The sequence below is a fragment of the Sus scrofa genome, chromosome 14 (assembly GCF_000003025.6).
Source record: "Sus scrofa isolate TJ Tabasco breed Duroc chromosome 14, Sscrofa11.1, whole genome shotgun sequence".
Taxonomy (NCBI): domain Eukaryota; kingdom Metazoa; phylum Chordata; class Mammalia; order Artiodactyla; family Suidae; genus Sus; species Sus scrofa.
The window spans coordinates 67,426,566-67,447,702 of NC_010456.5; the positions used below are offsets into that span (position 1 = coordinate 67,426,566).

Below are 21,137 nucleotides of genomic sequence, written 5' to 3' on the forward strand. Positions count from 1 at the left end.
CTGAAGTACAGTGATTAATAACCTCTGTTTAGTTTTCTGCCTCTTCCAGACCAGATGATGCCCCACAGGAACAGAGGTGATGGTGGTGGTGTTGATGGTGGGGTCAACAGAGGGAGGGACCTAGAAGAGTATATGAGCCTGATTTTTCAATGTGTTTAGTTTCTTGTTGCTTGTTTTGCTAACTCAGTGCCTCCTCAAGTTGACTGATATACTGTTGCATAAAACTTCAAAGATGTCTCTTTTTTTTGCAGCACAGTGTCCTAAAGGAGGTTTAACTCAATTGCCTTTCCCTGAAAAAGATCCTGAACCAAATGATTGTTTGATGGTGCTGGAAAGAAGTATTTGTTCATTGAAGTTTCAATTTTACCCTTAAAACCTAGATATTTTGGTGTGAGGAATGGGTTAACTTCCTTTCGTTCTCCCTGGCTGAGTTATATAGCGTCATTAGGTGCTCATTAGACTAACATGAAGGCAGATAGCGCCAGTTATGGAACCCATGACTCATTTTTAAATTTTATCAGTTCTCTTTAGCTTACTACCTAAATTACAGTTTTTCTTGTGACAAGTAGCTTGAAAGTCTGAAACATTAGATATCAAGATTTATGACTTAAAAATGTTGAGGCTCTTTTCTTGGGATAATTGTTGAAGCCAACAACCAACCTCTTGACTTTGATATTCCTTATCAATTGCTTTGGGATATCCTTTATGCCAGTTGACTTACTGAATCCTTTCAACATTATTGCTAGGTAGACATTACTTCCATTTTATAGATGAGGAGGTTGAGGCTCAGAGAGCCAGTAAACAATGGAGGCAAGATATGGAATCCTGTTCTTGATACTGACTGCCTTCCTATGGTGAATATGAGTGAATCGAAGCTGTGAAGCCCCATGAATCCAAGAAGAGGACAAGATTTTGACAGGCAAAATTGATTATGGGCATGGGGTGCCCATACCAGATTACCTGTGCTTAGAGGAGGAATGAAATGGCCATTTATTTTCACCTTAGCTATTCAAGTTATTCTGAAATAGTGGAGGTCACAGCTATCTTTAGGGGATATTAGAGATCTAATAAGTACAAGCTTGTGGAGTTCCCACTGTGGAGCAGTGGGTTAAAGATTAGTGTTGTCTCTGAGTTGGTGTAGGTTTGATCACCAGTGAGGGTTTGAACCCTGGCCTGGTGCAGTGGGTTAAGGATCTAGCATTGCCACAGCTGTAGTGTAGGTCACAGTTGCAGCTCAGATTTGATCCCTGGCCTGTGAACTTCATATGCCATGGATGTCACCAAAAAAAAAAAAACAAAAACAAAAAACCGAAATACAACCCCCCCCAAAAAAAACAAAAAAACCCCAAAACAAAAAACAAAAATGTGAGCTTGTGATTGGACTCCATGCATTGTCTGTCTAAAAATCTCTTTCTTCTTATGATATTTTATATGAATTCTACATCTCTTCCTCCCCAAGCCGGGGAAGGCCTCTGTGGCTGTGTATACTTTCTTGAGAGGACCTTGATCCACAAATATTGGATGTTACTTGATAATTTCTCTATTTATTTATTTGTTTATTTGTTTTTTTAGGGCCGCACACACGGCATATGGATGTTCCCAAGCTAGGGGTCTAATTGGAGCTGTAGCTGCCAGCCTACGCCAGAGCCACAGCAACGCAGCATCCGAGCCGCGTCTGCAACCTACACCACAGCTCATGGCAACACTGGATTCTTAACCCACTGAGCGAGGCCAGGGATCGAACCCTCAACCTCATGGTTCCCAGTCGAATTCCTTTCCGCTGGGCCACAACGGGAACTCCCGATAATTTCTAATTTAAACAAACATCTTTTACCCTTATAATAAATGGAAGTAAGAAAAATAAAAAACTTTTAATAAAAACTTTATAAAACTAAAAACAAAGGAAATAAGATATTTAATATATTGAAAAAGAGAGCTACAGTATATCATGAGGTAAAAAATTTTTTGGCTTGTTTGGAAGTTAGGTGGATGATTCAGACATTATTCCAACACTTGAAAGGTAGAGAATGTTCCAGACTTTTCCCTGTAAATTCCTTAGGTAGATGATTCAGACATTATTTCACTGTAAATTCCTTTTCAACCATCTTAGTCCCTCTTGGTCTTTCTGATTTGGGAATTTAGAGCTATTGCATATCAATTGCCGAATATAGATGTGGCAGATGTGATTATAATATACTCTGTGAATTAGTTCCAATTGTTTTGTTTAAAAAGCCAGTTGTGAGTCTGGAAACTGACTTGCAAGGAAAAAAAAATGTTGGTGATAAATTATAGCATACTGCCTTTTGGGAAAAGGTGTCTGGTGGTAAGCCACAGGGGATAGGATTAGTTAATATTTTCATTAATAACCTGGGAAAGGAGAAAAATAGCATGTAAATCAATAGGGCAGATGCACCTGGGTTGCCTGATGCCAGTGGAAAAGGGACTGGAAATGTACCTTATGCAGTTTTTAAATCAGGGTGAATGGGAAACACATCTAAGAATTATGTTCAAATGAAGTGGGTGGAGGTGCTGGAGGAAATGGTTGGAAATGATTATGACATAAGAGGTATTATGAAATGTCTTTTTTATTTTAAAAATTATGCCTGTAGTATCTGGGGATATGCTATCTATACCTCACAATGATACAAATTTTCTCTCTCCCAGAGTAACTAATTTCATCAGTGATATCCCCATTTCCTCAATCACCCTCACTTAAATCCTGGAAGCTATCTTTAACTCATTACTTTCCTTTATCTATATTCAAATAATAATTATCATTTATTTAACATTTACTACATAAAAGCCATTATGCTAAGCAACTTACATGTATTTTCTGATTTAATATTCAGGAAAACCATATGAAGTAACTAATGTTGCTCCCATTTTGCAGATGAAGAAACAACAGGTTTTGAGGGATTAAATATGCTGGCCAAATTCTGATAATTAATATAATCCAGTTTTCTCTATATCTAATGTACTCTCCCCAAGCACGGTAGATTCTTCCTTGCTGTGGTCACTGTCAGTCCTTTCTTCTTCTTCATTTGCTCATTACCCACTGTGTTGACTGCACTCCTTTCGTAATTGGTATTCCTATAATCATTCTATCTCAGCAGTATGTATTGACTATTTAGCAAGGGCTACTTCAACCACAGAACCTCTATAACTCCCTTGCTTAAAAATATTTACCGACTCCTTCGTGTTTGCACACTACAACTAATTATTCTTCCATAACTTTTCAAGAGTGTTTTCCCATTTATTTACTCTCTAACTTGTTCTAGATAAGATTGTCTTTTTCATAAACAATACAAGATAAACCAACTAGTGAACATATAGATAAAAATGATTATAGAGAGAGTGACTGTATGGAAACAGTACAACAGTACATGAAGACAGACATAAACAAGTTCCTGCATATTTGCTGCCAAAATGCAGATGGCTTCCAGATATTTACATTAAGAATTGACACTCAGGTTACAGCATCATTTATCAGGATCGTCATAAAAAGAGAGGACAGACTCTGATACAGTCTATTATGCTTATTTCTAGAGTAAGAGATGGGTAGATTTCCACCCATTTGCCACCTTTCAGCACTTCCAGGTTCTGTTCATAAATATATTTGGTGAGGAGTTTTCTATTTAGGTTGGTATATCTGTCTCTAAAATAAAGCCTAAAGAAAACCTATCTGTTTTCTGTTGCTTCTGGTGGGGTTGCGCTGGACTTCCTGCAAGTATTGGTATTTTTTTATCCCCCTACAAATGGGTGAAATCACGTTAATATCAGAAAGTTAATCAAAGAAACATCCCATCTTACAGTGTACCTCAAGACAGGAAATTAAATTCAGGTTGAAAAGAAGAATTTATGATCCTTTGAATTAATGGACTCAGTATGTCACTTGAAACTGTACTTTGTCAAACATTTCCCCCTATCGTTGGAAAGATAAAACTTGCAAAGTGGTAAATGTGGGGAGATACATGTTTTGAAATTCAGATATTTTATGGGGAAATGATATTAAAACATCTAAAATGTCCACACATCAGTCTTTTTGCTCTTAGGATTCCAATAGAGAATGTTTCAGGAAGTGAATTTTTGTTATTGTAGGGCATACTCTAGGTATAAGGAAATGTATCTTGGTGTGTGCTGAATGCTACTGCAGAAAGTTGCTTCTTCGGCAAGCCAAAATCATCTTGGCCAAGGCAGAATATCCCTAACCAAGTTCTGGAAATAGGGCTGTCAGTTGATTTTCTGAGTTGGGACTTTTTACTAAAGAGGCAGCCTATCAAGCATTTTCAGGACTATAGAGGATGGTGTTAAGCAATTTGTGAGTGTGGCTAGAGGACCTGGTTTCTCAGGAAAGGGCTGGGGATGCAAAAGCATGAGGCTGGTTAGAAATTATAAATCAGTCAGGTTTGTCCATCAGTGAGGTAGGGCCCATTGATGGGAAAATTCTCTTTTAGTGGCAAGTACAAGGCAGGAATTCTGATAGAAAAAAAGTGCATGAAAGCAAGAATATTGCCATTATTATTGAGATACGGATACTGAGTCAAACCATTTCTTACATCCTGTTCTTCCTTAGGGAACCAGAGAAAGGACCCCTGAAGTCCAATGGCAGCCATGTCCCTATGCCTCAACAGTTACCCTAGAGGAAGATACTAAACCCATGATCTGGGAGGAATTGGGTCTCACTTTTCTCATAGATTTTGATATTCTGGGGGACTTGTTTTCCTAATACAGGTCCTAGCAAATTAACAACAGTCTCTTTCTACAAAATACCCCTATTTGTGAAAAAGCCAGCTAAGACCAACTTCTCCCTAATTAGCATAGTGAGAAAGTGAAAGCCTGGGAGGTGCTCTGAGAGGCTATCTGGTGCCTTGCTAAGGTAAGACGGGGGCAACATGGAAAGAACTCATTTGAGGCTAGTCTCCAACAGTCCTCCTGGTGGGTCTTGTCCTGAGCACATTGGTTGGTTAGGAGGCTCCACAGTTCGGAGATCTGGCTTCACTAAAGCAGTTCAGGGTATCTCATGATGAATCCTTCCTAGGGAGCCTCTTGCTTGCCATTATCTATGCACTCATGGCATGCTCTTGACATGTTTTGCTCTACATCTGATAAAGCTTTTTCCCTATCCCAGTTTCTTGATCCATTCACCCTTTGTGCCTATCATTTTCTCTCTGTATCTCTATTTTAGCTCTCTGTACATCTCCCTCCCTCTCCTCTTGCCAAACACCAGCAACAATAACTACAGAGCCTCATATATAAGCAAGATAGATCAAGGGACAAGAATCTACATAGTCCCATAAAGGTAGGTGAACCGCCTGGGTGGAAATTAGAGCCCTAGGAAGTGTCATCTTAAAGGTTTTTCTGTTTCTTCAGAAGAGATTTTCTGAGACTCACTATAGATAGGACCAAGAGGGTGAGGGTGGCAGTGGAAAGCAGGTTGGGAGGGGTATTTGGAATTGAAGAAAAAGTATAAAGTCTCTGGTCTTCCCTGCGTATGATGACAATAGCCCTTTGGCCTTAATTATCGGTTACTGTGAAAAATAAAATGTAGAAGGTTAGAAGAGGAAGAAGGAACTTTTATCATTTTATGAGGAAGCATAGATATTGAGAAGACATGATTTTAAAAATGGAGAGTAAGATCAGAGAAGAAAGAAAATGAAGATGGGGAAATAGAAGTTAAAAAATATAAAAAGAATGAAACTCCAAAGAAAGAGTAAAGGTTAACTATTAAAAAAAAAAAGATGAAGTGGATGAGAATTAAAATAAATGGGAAAAGGATGTAGGCCAATGAAATAAAAGGTTAAAATCCTGAAAATGAAAGGGATAAAAGATTAAGATATAGGGGGTAGGAGGAGAAGTTAAAAGTAGAAGAGATTAAAAAATTAAGCACAGGAAATAACATTCTGAAAGTAAAGTGTAAGAATGAAAAGGATTTCGGGGAAATAATTAAAAAGAAAATAAACATCGAAAGGAAGTATATTAGACAGCAAGATGAGCTGAAAAGTGTGTATTTGTGTAGGCAGCCAAGGGTGGGCTGAGAGGCTAGCTTCCTGCAGTGGACAAGGAGCTCTGGCCTGGGATAGGAGCAGTGTGGCTATCTAGTCCTCTGCTATTTATCAGAGCCTCTCGGGCTTTTGCCTATAGTGCCAGATCTAGACCAAGGCACTCAGACACTCAGGGATACTCAAAATAAGCCAGTGTTTCTGGTGGAGAACTTTTCAGGTGGGCCAGCTGAACTCATCTGAAATACTTCCTGGTCTTTTTTTCTTTTACATTTCTATAAAAAAGATTAAAAATATTAAAAACCCATCAGAATCTCTCTCTCTTAAGATGCATTTCCCATCTCTGTCAGCTTGTATTGAAACGCCCACAAGCTGTGAAATTTGGTGCTCGTTTGCATATTTTGATATTCTCTGCTCATTTTATTTATGTTTTTTAAAATTCTAAGAGGTAAAAGATGAAGAGAAATTTTAGATAGCTGTCTTAGTTTCAGTGTTAAATGTATGCTGTTATAAGATTTTATGCTACCTTGGCTAAGAGAATATTGCAATTGTCAGTACATTTACCTGTCCACTTCTTTCTTGCCTTTTGAAGAAGTGTTCTTTCTTACTGGAGGAGAATTCTATTTTGTCAAATAGCCTTCTCCCATGGCAGGTAGAATGTGTTTACATTCAAAAGATCTGCTCATATTGAACTAAAATATCTTAGTCTTAGTTCCAAATTTCCGGGAGTGGGAATCTGATTAACCTATCTTGACCCAATTCTGGCTCATGATAGAGGGTGATAAGCACTATTGAATTGGGCAGTGAAAGAGCTTGAAGAGGATATAGGGATTATAGAAGAGATGTTCTGTGCAGCTGCAAGATTCGATGGAAATGGATTGAAGAGAAAGAATTTTTATATTTTTTATAATGCTATGGACTGCATATTTGGATCCCCTTTGTGTTTTATGAGAAATATAATTGGATTTGAGATTGAAATTATTTTTAATTGCCAGATTATGTTTCTTCGGATAGGCAACTATTCTGGAAGTGAAACACCTAGGTCTTCATTTTATTAAGGTTGCAATAAGGATGCCAAACATGTAAAACAAGTTTAGTGAAGTAGAACTTACAATATAGTTAGTAATGCAGTAGAGTGGAAGGAATGAAGGAATGTAGGAAAGGAAAGGGTAGAGTCTGAATGAAGCCTTAATTTCCTTCTTCCATCTTTCTTTAGTTCTATTTGGGTAAATACTTTGTATAATATAATATATAAGTGCCATAGGGGATGAAAGAGATGAATAAGAAATTCCCTAAGTAAGTCAGAAAGAGAAGGACAAATACCGTATGATATCACTTATATGTGGAATCAAATATGGTACAAACGAACCTATCTACAGAACAGAAACAGACTCACACACATAGAGAACAGACTTGTGGTTGCCAAGGGAGAGAGGGGAGGGAGTGGGATGGCCTGGGAGTTTGGGGTTAGTAGATACAAACTATTCCATTTAGAATGGATAAGCAGTAAGATCCTACTGTATAACACAGGGAACTGTATCCTGTCTTTTGGGATAGACCATGATGGAAGATAATATAAGAAAGGGTGTGTGTGTGTGTGTGTGTGTGTGTATGACTGGGTCACTTTGCCATATAGCAGAAATTGGCACAACATTGTAAATCAACTATACTTTTTGTTTGTTTGTTTTTTGTCTTTTTGCCTTTTCTAGCGCCTCACCCACAGCATGTGGAGGTTCCCAGGCTAGGGGTCTAATAGGAGCTGTAGCCACCAGCCTACGCCAGAGCCAGAGCAGTGCAGATCTGAGCTGCGTCTGCAACCTATACCACAGCTCACGGCAACACTGGATCCTTAACCCACTGAGCAAGGCCAGGGATTGAACCCGCAACCTCGTGGTTACTAGTCAGATTCGTTAACCACTGTGCCATAGTGGGAACTCTGTAAATCAACTATACTTTAATAAAAAATTTAAAAAAGAAATTCCCTATTAGTTGTATACAATTAATGAGAGCAATAATGTGTTACTAACAATGAAAAGAAAAGGTTTGAGGAGATTAGTGTCATAAAGATTTGTTCAGAGTTATATGGCTTTTTCAGAAAGGAGATATGACATTGATCTGAGTAGGTAAGGTTTCAGAAGGAGGTCGACTTTCTTCGGAGTGTTACAGACTCAGCAGGATTATGATTGTTGGGCTTGGGAATGGCATGAGCAATAAGGCAGAAGGAAGAGATAAAAAGTTACAGAAGCAGAAAAGCTTGAATGCACTGACTATTTGGGAAAGAATAGCAAATGGCTTTATTTGGAAGGGAGTATTAGATTCAAGAAAGCAAATGGTCAGATTTTCCAGAGTCATTTGGTTCAGATTATGAATGGTCTTAAATATTAGGATAAGGAATTTGTGCTCTCTGCATTGGAAGTCTTTGAAGACTTATGATCTGGGGAGTAATATACTTGAAGTTATGCTTTGATATAGTGTTAGATTAAAGGAAAGGTTTTAAAGAAGGGGAAGAAGAAATAACTAGGAAATATAGGATGATTGTGTTATGGTAGATGGCAGGCAGTTTACCCAAATTCGCTTCCTCTTAACAGAATTGCTTTGAAATGATATACAGGGGATACTTCTATAAGAACAGTGGATAATAAGGAGGAATGCTAGCAATGGAACAGTAACCTGTGAGATATTTCTGAAAGGTAGAAAATAGAATGGTCATCTAGATGGACAGAGGAAACCAGATGAACATACAACCCAAAATATAAATAGAAGGTAAGATTAATTGGAGGTAGGAAAAATTGGGAAATGGCCACAGAACCAGAGTGGGGTCAGGAAAGATTAATCAGGTGCCGCCTTCTAGAGATCTTGAAGTAAGTTCAGTATGAGCAGATTTTTTTTTTTTTTCACTGTGCCCCTGGCATATGGAAGTTCCTGGGGCCATGGATCAAACTAGCACCAAAGCAGTGATGATGTTGGATCCTTAACCCGATAAGCTACCAGTGAACTCCTGAGCAGACCTTTTGAGTGTAAACACAAGAGCTATGGAATGGCCATCTTCCACCTATTGTAGGAAAAATCTATTTGGAGAAAGAGAAGAATGACATAAGACATGGTAAGCGACTCTTACTCCCTTCAGCTTTCAGGTTTGTGGTAGTGGACTGAAGCACTTGTCATTGGCTTCTTTGAGACAGCACAATAGCCTATTATTACCTCCTGTTTCCACTTGAAATAAGTTTAAATTGTTCTTCATTACTTGCATCCAAATCTTAGCTGATAGAATTAGTACCATGAATTCTATGCAAAGGTTGAGTGAGTGTTTTTCAAGGGAGTGGATGCCAATGATAGTTTTTGTATTTGTTTGTTTGTTTGTTTTTGAAGGGGCTTGTTGAGAGATGGAAGGCATCTCTTTCCTCATATTGTATTGGAAGATGTTAGAAACTAAGGAGACCTTGAAAGCAATTCATTTAACTCATAAGTTAAATTAATATTGTCTGGCTGCATTGGAAAGCAGAACCCCACTGGAAAGCACTCTATAACCTCTTAATTAATATTGGCTCATTGACTAATAGGCTGAAGTGAGTTCCACTTCCATAGACCATAACCTCAATCAGTCCCTTGAAAAAAGTGTCTATCTGGCTTAATGTATTGCTGTTTATTATATTGCTCCTTGAAATCGACAACAGGTTCAGTATTCCCTTTCCAGTTCTTAAATTGGCTCTATCTTCTGCATACATCTGGTTTCTTTCTTTCCCCACATATCATTAAAATATCTAGTAACTTCCAGTATTTGAGCATTTGGAATATTTGAGTCCAAAGTACATTCTTCAGACAGCCTCATTCACCCTGCAATAGCACAAAATTTCTTTTTCAGACTATGTGTTATAGTTTTTCATTCGGAAATTATGATCCTGTAGCTAAATTCACCATCATACAGGGCAGAACAATTTTACCCTCTACCGAGCTCTGATTTATTACTTCAGTTTTTGGAGAGAACTGGGGTCACTAGTTAATGCTGGTTTTAAAACGTCTTTCAGTGCCATGACTCTTGGATAGCCCTGGTGCAGGCAAAATCATCAGCGAGGTGTACATGTTAATTTTCATAGTCCCTTTCTTACTGCCACCTCCCTCCTCTTTTTCTATTTTCTACCTCCCAGCTTCCTTAACATGTGTTCAGAGAGCATCCCACCTGCCCAGGATACTCCACCCTGGAGACCTGCTCTCTATCCATTGCCTTTTACTCCACAGACAGTCAGCCCTCAACCTTTGACAAAACATTTCTGTTTCATGTCAAAAATGCATATTCACTTTTAGATATTAGTGACTGAAAATATCTTAGAACATTATGCTGCTAGAAGACCAACATACTTTTAATAAGGATCTTTAGAGGGTTAAAGGAATGACTTGTGATGGGAATTTCAGGTCTGATGACAGGATGGTCGGTGGATAAAGCAATGGATTTGTCTTTGGTTCTATGACCTTCTCTTTCCTTGTGAACTGACCTGTCTCCCAAATGTCTGTGCCGTGTCCTGGGACTGAACTCTGGCTGCTGGACAGGGTTGGGGCTCACCTGCTCCCTTGGTTATGCTAATTATACCTGCTGGGCGGTTGAGTCCAGCTGGTCCAATCAGATTCTCTCTCCAGAAATTAGAACGGGAATCAAGAGCGATTTGCAGCTTTATTATGTGAATTTGAAGGTGGAAAGGCAGTCGTGTTTGTCAAGTGACTGATGAGATAAGAAAGCCAGTCTGAAGAGAAATGATGCAATGCCTGAGCGGAATAAAGGTAGCTTGGTGGCCTGATGGGTATACTTGAACCTCAGGCTTTCCTGGGTGCAACCTCCCCTTTGGCCAGTGTAATCTACTTAAAAACTAAGGAGTGGTTAGGACAGAAGTCCTTAACTCAGGATTGTCCCTCATCTTCCTGATTCTAACCATAGGAGTTGGTGATGACTCCATGTCTGGAAATACTGTGTGGGGTGAATAATTTAAAGAAAAATTCCATTTGTATTAGTCAAAACTATAATGGCTTATAATTGCTTATGAGAAAAAGAGAACAGTGTTGGTTGATAATGTTGAGTGTCTAAGTTGGGGACTAAGATGGTGTCCTGAGACATGTTTTATGTTGCAGGTAAAACAAGGTAAATACCCAGTGTGGAGAGAAGAGTTTCTCAGCTGGCCAGTGGTAAGTGAGTTACAGATGTGATAGCAATAGAGCCCTTCAGTCCCTGGGTGGGTTTGGGAGCTCCCTTTTTGGCTCTGAGTAGCTTAGTCTTTCCTGGTTTGCCATGCAAACAATTAACTTTTTTTTTTTTCAAAATGTGTATTATGATATGGAGAAGGTTGGGAAGTTCTGACCCAGAGTAATCATTAGTATTTATTGAGTATTAGTCATGCCCTTTGCATTATCTTTTTAAAATTTCACAAGAGCTTTATGAGATGAATTCCTTTATTACTCCTATTTCACAGATAAGAGGAACAAGGGGTCTATAGGTCAAGTAATTTGCCCACATCACACACCTGATAGACTTATGGAGCTGGGACACAAGCTCAGGTAGTATGGCTGTAGATTCCAGATGCCATGCTCTGAGCTGCAGCTCTGTCTGCCTCCCACCTGAGAAAATCAGCCTCTTGGGAGAAAACAAACCCCACATGGGATGTTACTAATTGCTTTGCTCACTATATCTTCTCAAGACAACTGACATACTACCTAGAGGTAGTAATGAAATGAAAGATGGTGTACAAGCATCAGGTGATGAAAAAGAAAAAGCAACATCTTTCCTCATCTATGGCAAGATGATTGCCTTGCTTCTACCTCTGTTAAATAGGCCACTGATAGTCCAAGCTGGACTTGCTGGTGCCAGGAGGGGCAACAAGAGTAGTACTTACTCTTGTTACCATTGGCAGATGACAGTCTCATCAGTTGTTGATTATCTTTTTTATTAGTGATCCTCAGTAGTAAACTAGCCATATTCCCTACAAAGGAAATAGGACTGGTGAAAGAGCCCTTTTATTACTTTGAAGCTGCTTGCACTGGCCACATCCTCTGTGGGTTCCTTTACCTTTACATGAGCCAGGAACAGGGAGAAGAAAACCCCTCTCCTCTTCTGCCGTCTCTCTTCTTTCTCTTTCTTCTTCTTCTTCCTCTTTCTTTACAGGGTCATTTCCTGAAGAAAAATAAAATACTGTTTATAATTGGTTTGTCCTTAGGGCAAAACTCTCACAGAGATAATATATAGTCACCTTATTTAGGATTTAAATTTTTTTTTTTTTTTTTTTTGCTTTCCAGGGCCACATTTGTGGCATATGAAGGTGCACAGGCTAGGGGGCCAATTGGAGCTGTAGCTGCTGGCCTACACCACAGCCACAGCAACACAGGATCCAAGCCGCATCTGCAACCTACACCACAGCTCACAACAATGTGGATCCTTAAACCCTCTGAGCAAGGCCAGGGATTGAACCCACAACCTCATGGTTCCTAGTCGGATTCGTTTCCACTGAGCTATGATGGGAACTCCAATTTTTTTTTTTTTTTTTTAATCTTTTCAGGACTGTACCTGCAGCATATGGAAGTTCCCAGGCTAGCTGTCAAATTGGAGCTACAGCTGCTGGCCTGTGTCACAGCCACAGCAACTTGGGATCCAAGCAGCATCTGTGACCTATACTGCAGCTTGTGGCAATGTGGGATTTTTAACCCACTGATTGAGGCCAGGGATGGAATACATATCCTCATGGACACTATGTCAGGTTCTTAACCTGCTGAGCCACAATGGGAACTCCCAGGATTTTTACGTTTTAAACCTATTAAATTATCTCCTTGTTTGCTTAATCTCACCTCATTCTTCTGTTTCTTGCTACCAAAGATTTCTAACTAATAGTTTTCAGGAAAAATAATGTGGAGCTGGGTGTTGCATAGGGGAAACTTTCTCTCCCTTAGTTTAGTTGGTTCATCAGGTGAAGGGCTGTTGGATATAGTCTTGGAAAATGGGTAGGAAGACATTTCTCTCAGTCCTGGATCAAAATAAAGCCACAGAGATGAGGGAGGGGTGCCATCTTTGACATAAGGTTTGACATTGTATTTTCTACTTTATTTTCCCTTGGTGCACAGTGGGAGCATGATTGATCCATGAAAGCTTTTCCACCTCTGGTTTTCTTGCCTTTCTGCTCCTCTTTCAGAAAACAGTTGTTACAAAAGAAGCAAACTAGCTGCAGCCTCTTCAAAATAGACTAATGACATTTTCATAGCAAGTGATTGTGGGAGGAAGTGCGGGGATGTTGAGCTGGCTGAAATCCAGAGGTTTTTAAAGAACCAGAGAAAGGTCATTCACCTCTTAAAAAGTGACAGTTGTGAAAACAAACCAATTTTAGAATTTGTCATCTTGTGTTAACAGTGTACCCTTTTGTAGTTACTGATATCTGTCAGAGTTAATGCTAGCAGTAAAGAGCTCAACTGCAGGCTTTGCTGAGTAGATGGAAGCCTTGAATTTGAGGCTTGTGTATGTTTGCTCCTTGCCTTGCTGGAGGCGGATATCATGGAAAGAACTTTGGCTAAGAATCATGACCCCTTGTTGGTCTGGCTCTGACACTGTAGCTTCTTGACAGTGCAATTCATGAATCTCTCTGCTTCTCAGTCTCATCATCTGTAACATGAGTGCATTGGACAAGGTTATCTAAGATCCTTTCTAGCTTGAAAATCCTGTGATTCTAAGTCCCAGATAAATGCCTTGAATCACTATAGTCTCTGAACTAATGTTATGTTTTTTTTTCCCCTAGTTTTTCTCGAGCAAATAATTGGCTCATTAAAAGTCCTTGCCTACTGTTTGTGAAGGACAGTTTGCCAGTGGCATTTTGGAAGAAAAGGTCCTGTGTAGCAGCATTTCTTCTCAGTCTTCCTTGATTGGCAGTGAGGAAGGCCCTGGCTGTAGCCAGACCCACATCTTTGCATCTTGCCTTTTAGGCCAGTGTCCTTGTAACCTGGGAACCTCTGAGCCAGCTACAGAGAGGGGCTTCTTTTTGTGCATCTGTGCCTGGATATTGGCCTTAAAATGATATGTTGTTCCTCAGGATGATTACTGTTAGAATCACACGTTCTTGAAAGCAGCAAAGAAACTGAGACACAGTAGAATATGTGATGGTCAGTTTTATGTGTCACCTTGGCTAGGCTACAGTCCCCAGTTATTTAATCAAACACTTTAGATATGATTAATGTTCATAATTAATTGGCTTGAAGTTAACGAAATTATCCTGGATAATCTGGGTGAGCCTAATCCAGTCAGTTCAAAGTCCTTAAATGCTAACCTGAGATTTCCCTGGAGAAGAGATTTCTCCCATGGGCTACAGCTTCAGCCTGCCTGAGAGTTCCAGCTTGCCTTTCTTGATGGCCTGCCCTATAGTTTAGACTTGCCTAGCCTGGCCCCACAATCTTAGAAGTCATCTCCTTGCAAGGAGTTTTTCAATACCTATCTGCAACTGGTTCTGTTTCTCTGGTAGAATCTAAATTGAGACAGACCCAAGCCTATCCTGCATTTGATAGAGAAAGAAACTGGAGTTTAATCCCCAGGGTTCATTAATGGGAAAGCCAGATGTCTTGATTCCTAGGCTTATGAACTTCTTCCAGCACCACATTTCAGTTGCTTAGGATTCATTTCTTTAGACGCAAGGGCATAGGCATAACACACGAAGGTCTTGTGTCTCCTAACTCCATGCATCTAAAGCTATCCACTGTGGCTTAGTTGCTATGTTCAATAACCAAATGAGGAAGTTTGTCCTTGTGTTCACATGAATCCCAAGGTAAGAACTCATGCAGCTTCTAGTATCTGATGACCTCTTCCATGTTCTCTTTGTTTTGTTTTTTTTTTGTTTTTTGGTCTTTTGTCTTTCTAGGGCCATACCCGTGGCACATGGAGGTTCCCAGGTTAGAGGTCCAGTCGGAGCTGTAGCTGCCAGCCTGCACCACAGCAACAGCAATGCCAGATCCTTAACCCACTGAGCAAGGGAAGCCAGGGATCGAACCCAAGTTCTCATGGATACTAGTCAGGTTCGTTAATCACTGAGCCATGACGGGAGCTCCTCTTTGGTATATTTTTAATAAATTGGCAAGTGTGCACATCTTGTCTCCTAACTGGGTTAGAAGTTTTTGAACAAAAGGGTGCATGAAAAATTTTGTTTTAGCGCAGTGTTGTGATAACACATTAACACAGTGTTATGAGTATCATGATAATTCTCAGTAAGCAGTGAGCAGCTGATGGGAAGAGCAGTGAAGCCTCCCTGATGACAAACTCCTCCCCTGGGGAGCAGTGTAGTAGAGGGATTGAGAGCATGCACTGCTGCCCTCCCTCCCATCAGAGAGACAGTTGCTTTGCTCCTGTCAAAGCAACTGTTGCTCAGTTATGTTGACTTGGAGTGAAGTCACCTAAATGCTCTTGTGAACTGGAGATTGCCACTTGCCATCTGCCTCTACAAGGATGGAATCATAAGCCACTTCAGCTGCTGACCCTCAACACCCCCTGAAAGGAGCTCAGGTTGGAGGTCAGGAGTGAGGCACTCTCTGCTCTGGGAAAACTCTCAGAGCAGGTCTTCAGATAGATATTTTCAGGAGATTTTGTGAGCCCAATTCTTACGTTTCCTTATATCTAGAAAAGCATAATGTTTTTTCCTTGTGGCTAGCAGTAACCTTCATGGGACTAGCAGCAAGCTTCTGCATACTGAACTTCCCCCCATCTCTTTGGAGCAGTTTTTTTATAGCTGTCTGAAATGCTGCTTTCTGGACCATAGTCCTCATTTTGCCCCAAATAAAGGTTAACTCTCAACTTTTAGGTTAAGCATATATGTATATTTGTCTTTTAGGGCTGCACCTGCAGCATGTGGAAGTTCCCAGTCTAGGGGTCGAATCAGAGCTACAGCTGCCAGCCTACACCACAGCCACAGCAATGCAGCATCCGGGCTGCATCTGCAGCCTGCACCATGACTCTCCTGATACCAGATCCTTAACCCACTGAACAGGGCCAGGGATTTTTTTAGTTTTGTTACTGCTGAGCCATGACAGTAACTCCAAGCATATTTTTTTAAGCTGATACTCTAAGCCTCAGGTCCTCATCTCTATCACGAGAAAAATCATAGTTATCGTGGGCATAAAATTAGGTAATCTATGTAAGGCATCTGGCACAAAAAAGTCTCATAAATACCAGCACTATTATTATTATTCCTTTTGTTCCTCTGGTAAAGTCCCTGGTTATTGTAGTGATCATTCAGGTTGAGAGGGGCCTGGGTTATCTCAGGGCAGTGAGGAGGGCAGCAGAGGGGTTTGTGGTTGAGGCTGAATTCAGACCTGAGGACAGTTCATTGGGTCCCAACAGTCCTCAGTCCTCCTCTGTAAAAGTGCTCCTGGGGAAAGAGGGTGCAGCTGGTCTCTGAGCCTCTCACATAGCCCAGAGGGGCTACAATTACTGATACAGGTTTCTCAGGGCATTTTAGCAGCAGGAAGCAAACCTTGTGTATTTTCAGGAGCAGTAAGTAAACAGTGCATTCCCCTGCAGGATAATTAGAAAACCAACGAGTCTGTACAGTGAAATAAAGTAGGAAGCCAGTTGTTTGTAATATGCTCAGAACAGCCACTTGATGGGCGTCCCCTGAAGGGCTCTGGAGGTGTGTGTGTGGGGTGGGGGGCACTGCAGGTGCAACAGCTTCCCCTTTTTGCAAAAAAAAAGAGGTGGCCTTCAGACTAAAGGAACTTCCCAGCCCTGGTTCCTTCTGCCAGTGCTGCTCAGAGTCAGCTCTCTGCCCAATTAGGCAGCCTCTGCGGAGATGCTTTCATCAAGCCTTGTTAAGAGGGAAAATAACAGAATGTTCTCACTGCTTTCACATGTACTTTGAAGCTTGCATTTATCTGCCAGAAAGAAATGTTTGTCTTTCCCCTGAGCTGGTAGGTGAGCCCTGGAATTAACAGGTGATGTTTCTCCAAATACTGCTCAGTTCAACACTATCATTCCCTTTCATTGCTAGGAATTAATGGCCAGGAAAATGAAGACTCTTTGTAGGTACTTGGGCATGAAGATAAAGTGGGGTGTTTGGTAAGAAAATTCTCAGATCCCATCCAGAGTTTAAAGACTCAGGGCTTTGCTGGCTGACTCCCCAACCCCCATTCAACTCACTGAGAACTGGTGACAGAGTTGGAAAACTACTGCATAAATGCGGCTTTCGTTATGTAACTCTCTCTCTCAAAACCCATAAAGGCTTTCCACTTCTTACCATATATTACTGAATTCCTTTGCCTGAATTTCAAGATTCCTCATAGTCTGGCCTCCTGCTACCTGGTCAATGATTACTAGTGGAGTGATGAATGAGATAATCAATGAAACACACTTAAGGACAATATCTGGCCTATGATGGAAAATAATTGTTTTATTAATATTATTTTTTATTTGCAACAGCTATTGCTTTTGTCTGCTGAGCATCCACCCACTATCCTCCTCCTTCTAGTATCCCTACCTTAAGGAAGAATCTCCTTCCTTTTCCCAGCATCAAGTATTATGGGGGAACTGGCCAGTCATACTGCCACATCTCTTGTCTGAAGATGGACATGTGACTTAAACTGGTTAAAGAAAAATCCTTTCCTGACATTTTTTCAAATAGGAGCTGGAGGCGAAGCTCCTTTTTTTTTTTTTTTCCCTTTGGATATAAAGTTGGTAAGATATAAGCCTAGAGCTATTGTTTGTGGCCATATTTTTACCTTACGGACAAAGAAAAGCCAAAAACTAGGAAAAAAATAAAACTCCCAAAGGTGTGTGTGTATGTGTCTGTGTCAGTCAGAGAGATATGAAAAGAGAAGGAAATATTAAAATCCCCAATTCTGACAGTTCCTATGTCTGGTTCCTACTCATAAATTTCTTTGGATTGGATATGTGAAGCTATAATTGTTCCCTTTTGTGTTTTACTGATTTGAGGTGGCTTTTAATCTCCTGCTGGCCATTTGAGATATAAGGATAAATGAAGCATAACACTTTCTCTGAAGGAATTCCTTTTTATGGAGAAGGCAGAAGCATAAATATCATAAGCAGTCACAATTTTGGTAACAAAAGTGAGTCTGGACAATGAGTTGTACCATGAAAGCCACTCTCCTAACCTGGTCACCACCTCTGGACTCCTAGTTCTAGTTTGTGATGGTTCTGGAGTTGTCTCATACCTGAGCATGTGACTATAAGGAATATTAACTAGCATTTATTTTATTTTATCCCTCTGCCACCTGGAACTCCCTATGGCATAAGACATTTTAGAAAATGATGAAGACTCTGCAGATAATGCAGGGGTTTTCCTTCTGGAAGTGAGAATAGCCAGTAAGGATAGCTGACCCTCAAAAGAAGTTTTGTAGTAGAGTTTCTTAACTTAAAGTCCATAGATCCCAGGAGACATCCACAGATAAGATTCTGTAATGTCGTATGTAATTTCTAGGTCCCATGATTTTTTTTGGAGCTGTGGGGAGAGTCTACACCTTTTATAAAAACCTCAGAAGGGTCCCCAAGCCAAAAAATAGCATGCTTATGTAGAAGAACTCCCAAAATGCATTGAAGTGACTATGGGGAAGAATGCAAAAAGAATCTTAAAGGCTGCCTTGGAGATCTGGAGCATATGGAGAATTCTTCCTGCTAAGTCTGAAGAATAGTGACAATCTAATTAGCCCAGAGTCACAAAGACATGGAGTTTCTTCAAAAGGAGCATCCCAGGACATTCAGCCAAAGACCTGTTCCAGTTTCAAGGGATGGAGGAAGATCATCCCTAGATTTCCACTCAGATGAGTAATGGGATTAGAGTACCTTAGATGACATGGAGTGACCCCCTGATTGACACATGACTTCAGCGCTTCATTGTTCCTTTAATGTACTATGTAATTGTCCCCTATTATTAGTCAGGCTTTCTATCTTTATTCTGCTTAAATTTCTATACTATTTAAAAAGGCATGGTCATGCTCCCACCCCTGAAACTCCTTATTCCCTTGTCCAGCTTTATTCATCTTATAGCATGTATATTTATTTTCTGTCTCCCTCAGCAGAATGTGAGCTCTGTAAGAAAATGATCTGTGGTAGACTTGTTCATAGATTGCTCCAGCACTGAGAAGGGTTCCAGGCACAGAGTATCTATTGAAGGAATGAATACATGAAAGAATGTCTTCCTTTGTTCTTCCACCTATCTAAGTATCAATCTCTCTGTTTATTGTAAAGACAGAATAACATGAAAGTTTAAAGCACAGGCCGTAGTATTTACATAGTTCAGTCTGAATTCAAGCTTTGTCCTGAAATGTATCTTTCTTGATAACAGTTACAATGATAAATGAGATGAAGAAAGCTTGCCTTCTTGAGAGGCATGAAAACCATGCCCACTAGCCTCTTCCACCCATTACTAAAGATAGGGTGGGTCTTTTATGGGTTGAGAATGGACCTGAAGTTCTACTCTGAGCTTTGCTACACACTTGCTGAGAAATGTAGACCAAATTACTTGGCTTCTCAAGCCTCGGTTTCTTCATCTTTCAAACAGTACCTCCTTCATTACCTCTGTGAGATAACGTGTTAAGGTACTTAGCGCAGTATCTAAAATAAGAGTTAGTGCCAAGTAAATGTTAGTAGTTATTGGTCTGTGCACACTAAATACTCAGTAAGTGAACTGCTACTATGGAGCCTTTTTTAACCACTCCAGCACCATTCTGTGCTCTCTTATGGTATTTAGGATTTGTCTTCTCCACACTGTGGCTGGATTGATCAATGTGTGTATGTGTCTGAGTGTATTTTCTCAAACTGATTAAATTCCCTGAAAGCTTGTACTTTTGATCTTCCAGAGGGCACAGTCACTCACTAAGCGCTTAGTTCTCTTAGGTCTTGGCAACTTATTGGAATGGGGAGTCCTATCCTCCTTGATCCCTTAGGATTTTTCTATGTGCCTTATTCTGTTGACTTTAAAGAAAAAGCTGTCTCTTTAAATGCACACTTTCTCCTCTTTACCACTCAGAGGAGGCCTCTGTGCACAGAGGGACCTCCAGATAAGCCAAATGCCTCTTTGCTTGCTAATACCTTACATGACAAAGTATCTCATTCGCCAATCTCTTTCGTCTTGATTCAGGGCCTGGCTAAAATGGCTGTAGAGACAATAGCTTGTCTCTTTGATCTTTTCAGAAGGAGGAATTTCATTACAACCTTTCCTGAAATTTCACCTCTTTCTTTATTGATTTTTCCATCTGTAAAATGGGAATTGGAGTTCCCTAAGGTCTTAGCGGGTTAAGGACGTGTGTTGTCATTGCTGTGGCACAGGTTGCTGCTGTGGTGTGGGTTTGATCCCAGGCCTGGGAACTTTTGCATGCCATGTATGTGGCAAAAAAAAAGAAAAAGGAAAAAAAACGGGGGGGATCATAAAGATCCCAGGTAAGTTTGTAAGAAGACTGTGGCTATTTCTACCAGTCACTCTGGCCATGGCATCCTGTGAGACAGCCCAGCTTTCAGTGTTAGCAACTTGGAGCATTGTTGCCTGTCTATTTTAGTGCTTTACCTTCACTTCTAGTTTAGTCACTTTGAAATATGTCAGTGATTGAAGATTTCTAGGTGGAAATCCCACAAGGGTCTCAGGCCCAGGACCTACCCACCCCCCACTTCAAGCCTTTGAGAAAATGACTTCTTTGGCTCTCAGCTCTCTCTAACCTCTCAATTAAGTCATGTCCCCTATTACATGTGGCCACAGTGCCTTTTATTTTCCCTTCCTAGTCCTCATCAGAGTTTGGAAATGGTCATTGATTGGTGTGATTATCTGGTTACAGTCTGCTTTCTTCATTACTCCGAGAGCTTGACCAGCTCCGGGTTGATTTTGCTTAGTGGTGTCTGGTACACGCCAGTCACTCACCAAAGTTTTGTTCATTAGCAAATCAGTGCTCTTTGTTGGTGAGGAGGTAGAGAAGGGCCCAGTTTTTTTGAAACCAGGAAAGGCCTGGTGGTTTTACTCCATAGGTCCTTGGAAGACTTGTCTTCTCATTTATAATCAGGGAGACAGGCTGGCAGTTAACTGTGGAATGCAACTGGTCTGAAACTCAGGGAAACAACATCTTGCTAATACATGTCTGTAAGCTCTTGGTGATGCTTAAGTCCCTGCATTAAACCTCATAAGTAGTGTCTGATGA

The 21,137-nt window shown here is 40.4% G+C and overlaps 1 long non-coding RNA gene across 1 annotated transcript in view; it reads left to right on the forward strand.

Moving 5' to 3' along the window:
• The window catches only part of LOC102165048, a 308,358-nt gene that overhangs the window by 173,152 nt on the left and 114,069 nt on the right, over positions 1-21,137 (forward strand). The window contains exon 3 of the long non-coding RNA XR_307588.3: positions 11,118-11,171. This is a non-coding gene — a long non-coding RNA (uncharacterized LOC102165048). The remainder of the gene's footprint in view (positions 1-11,117; positions 11,172-21,137) is intronic.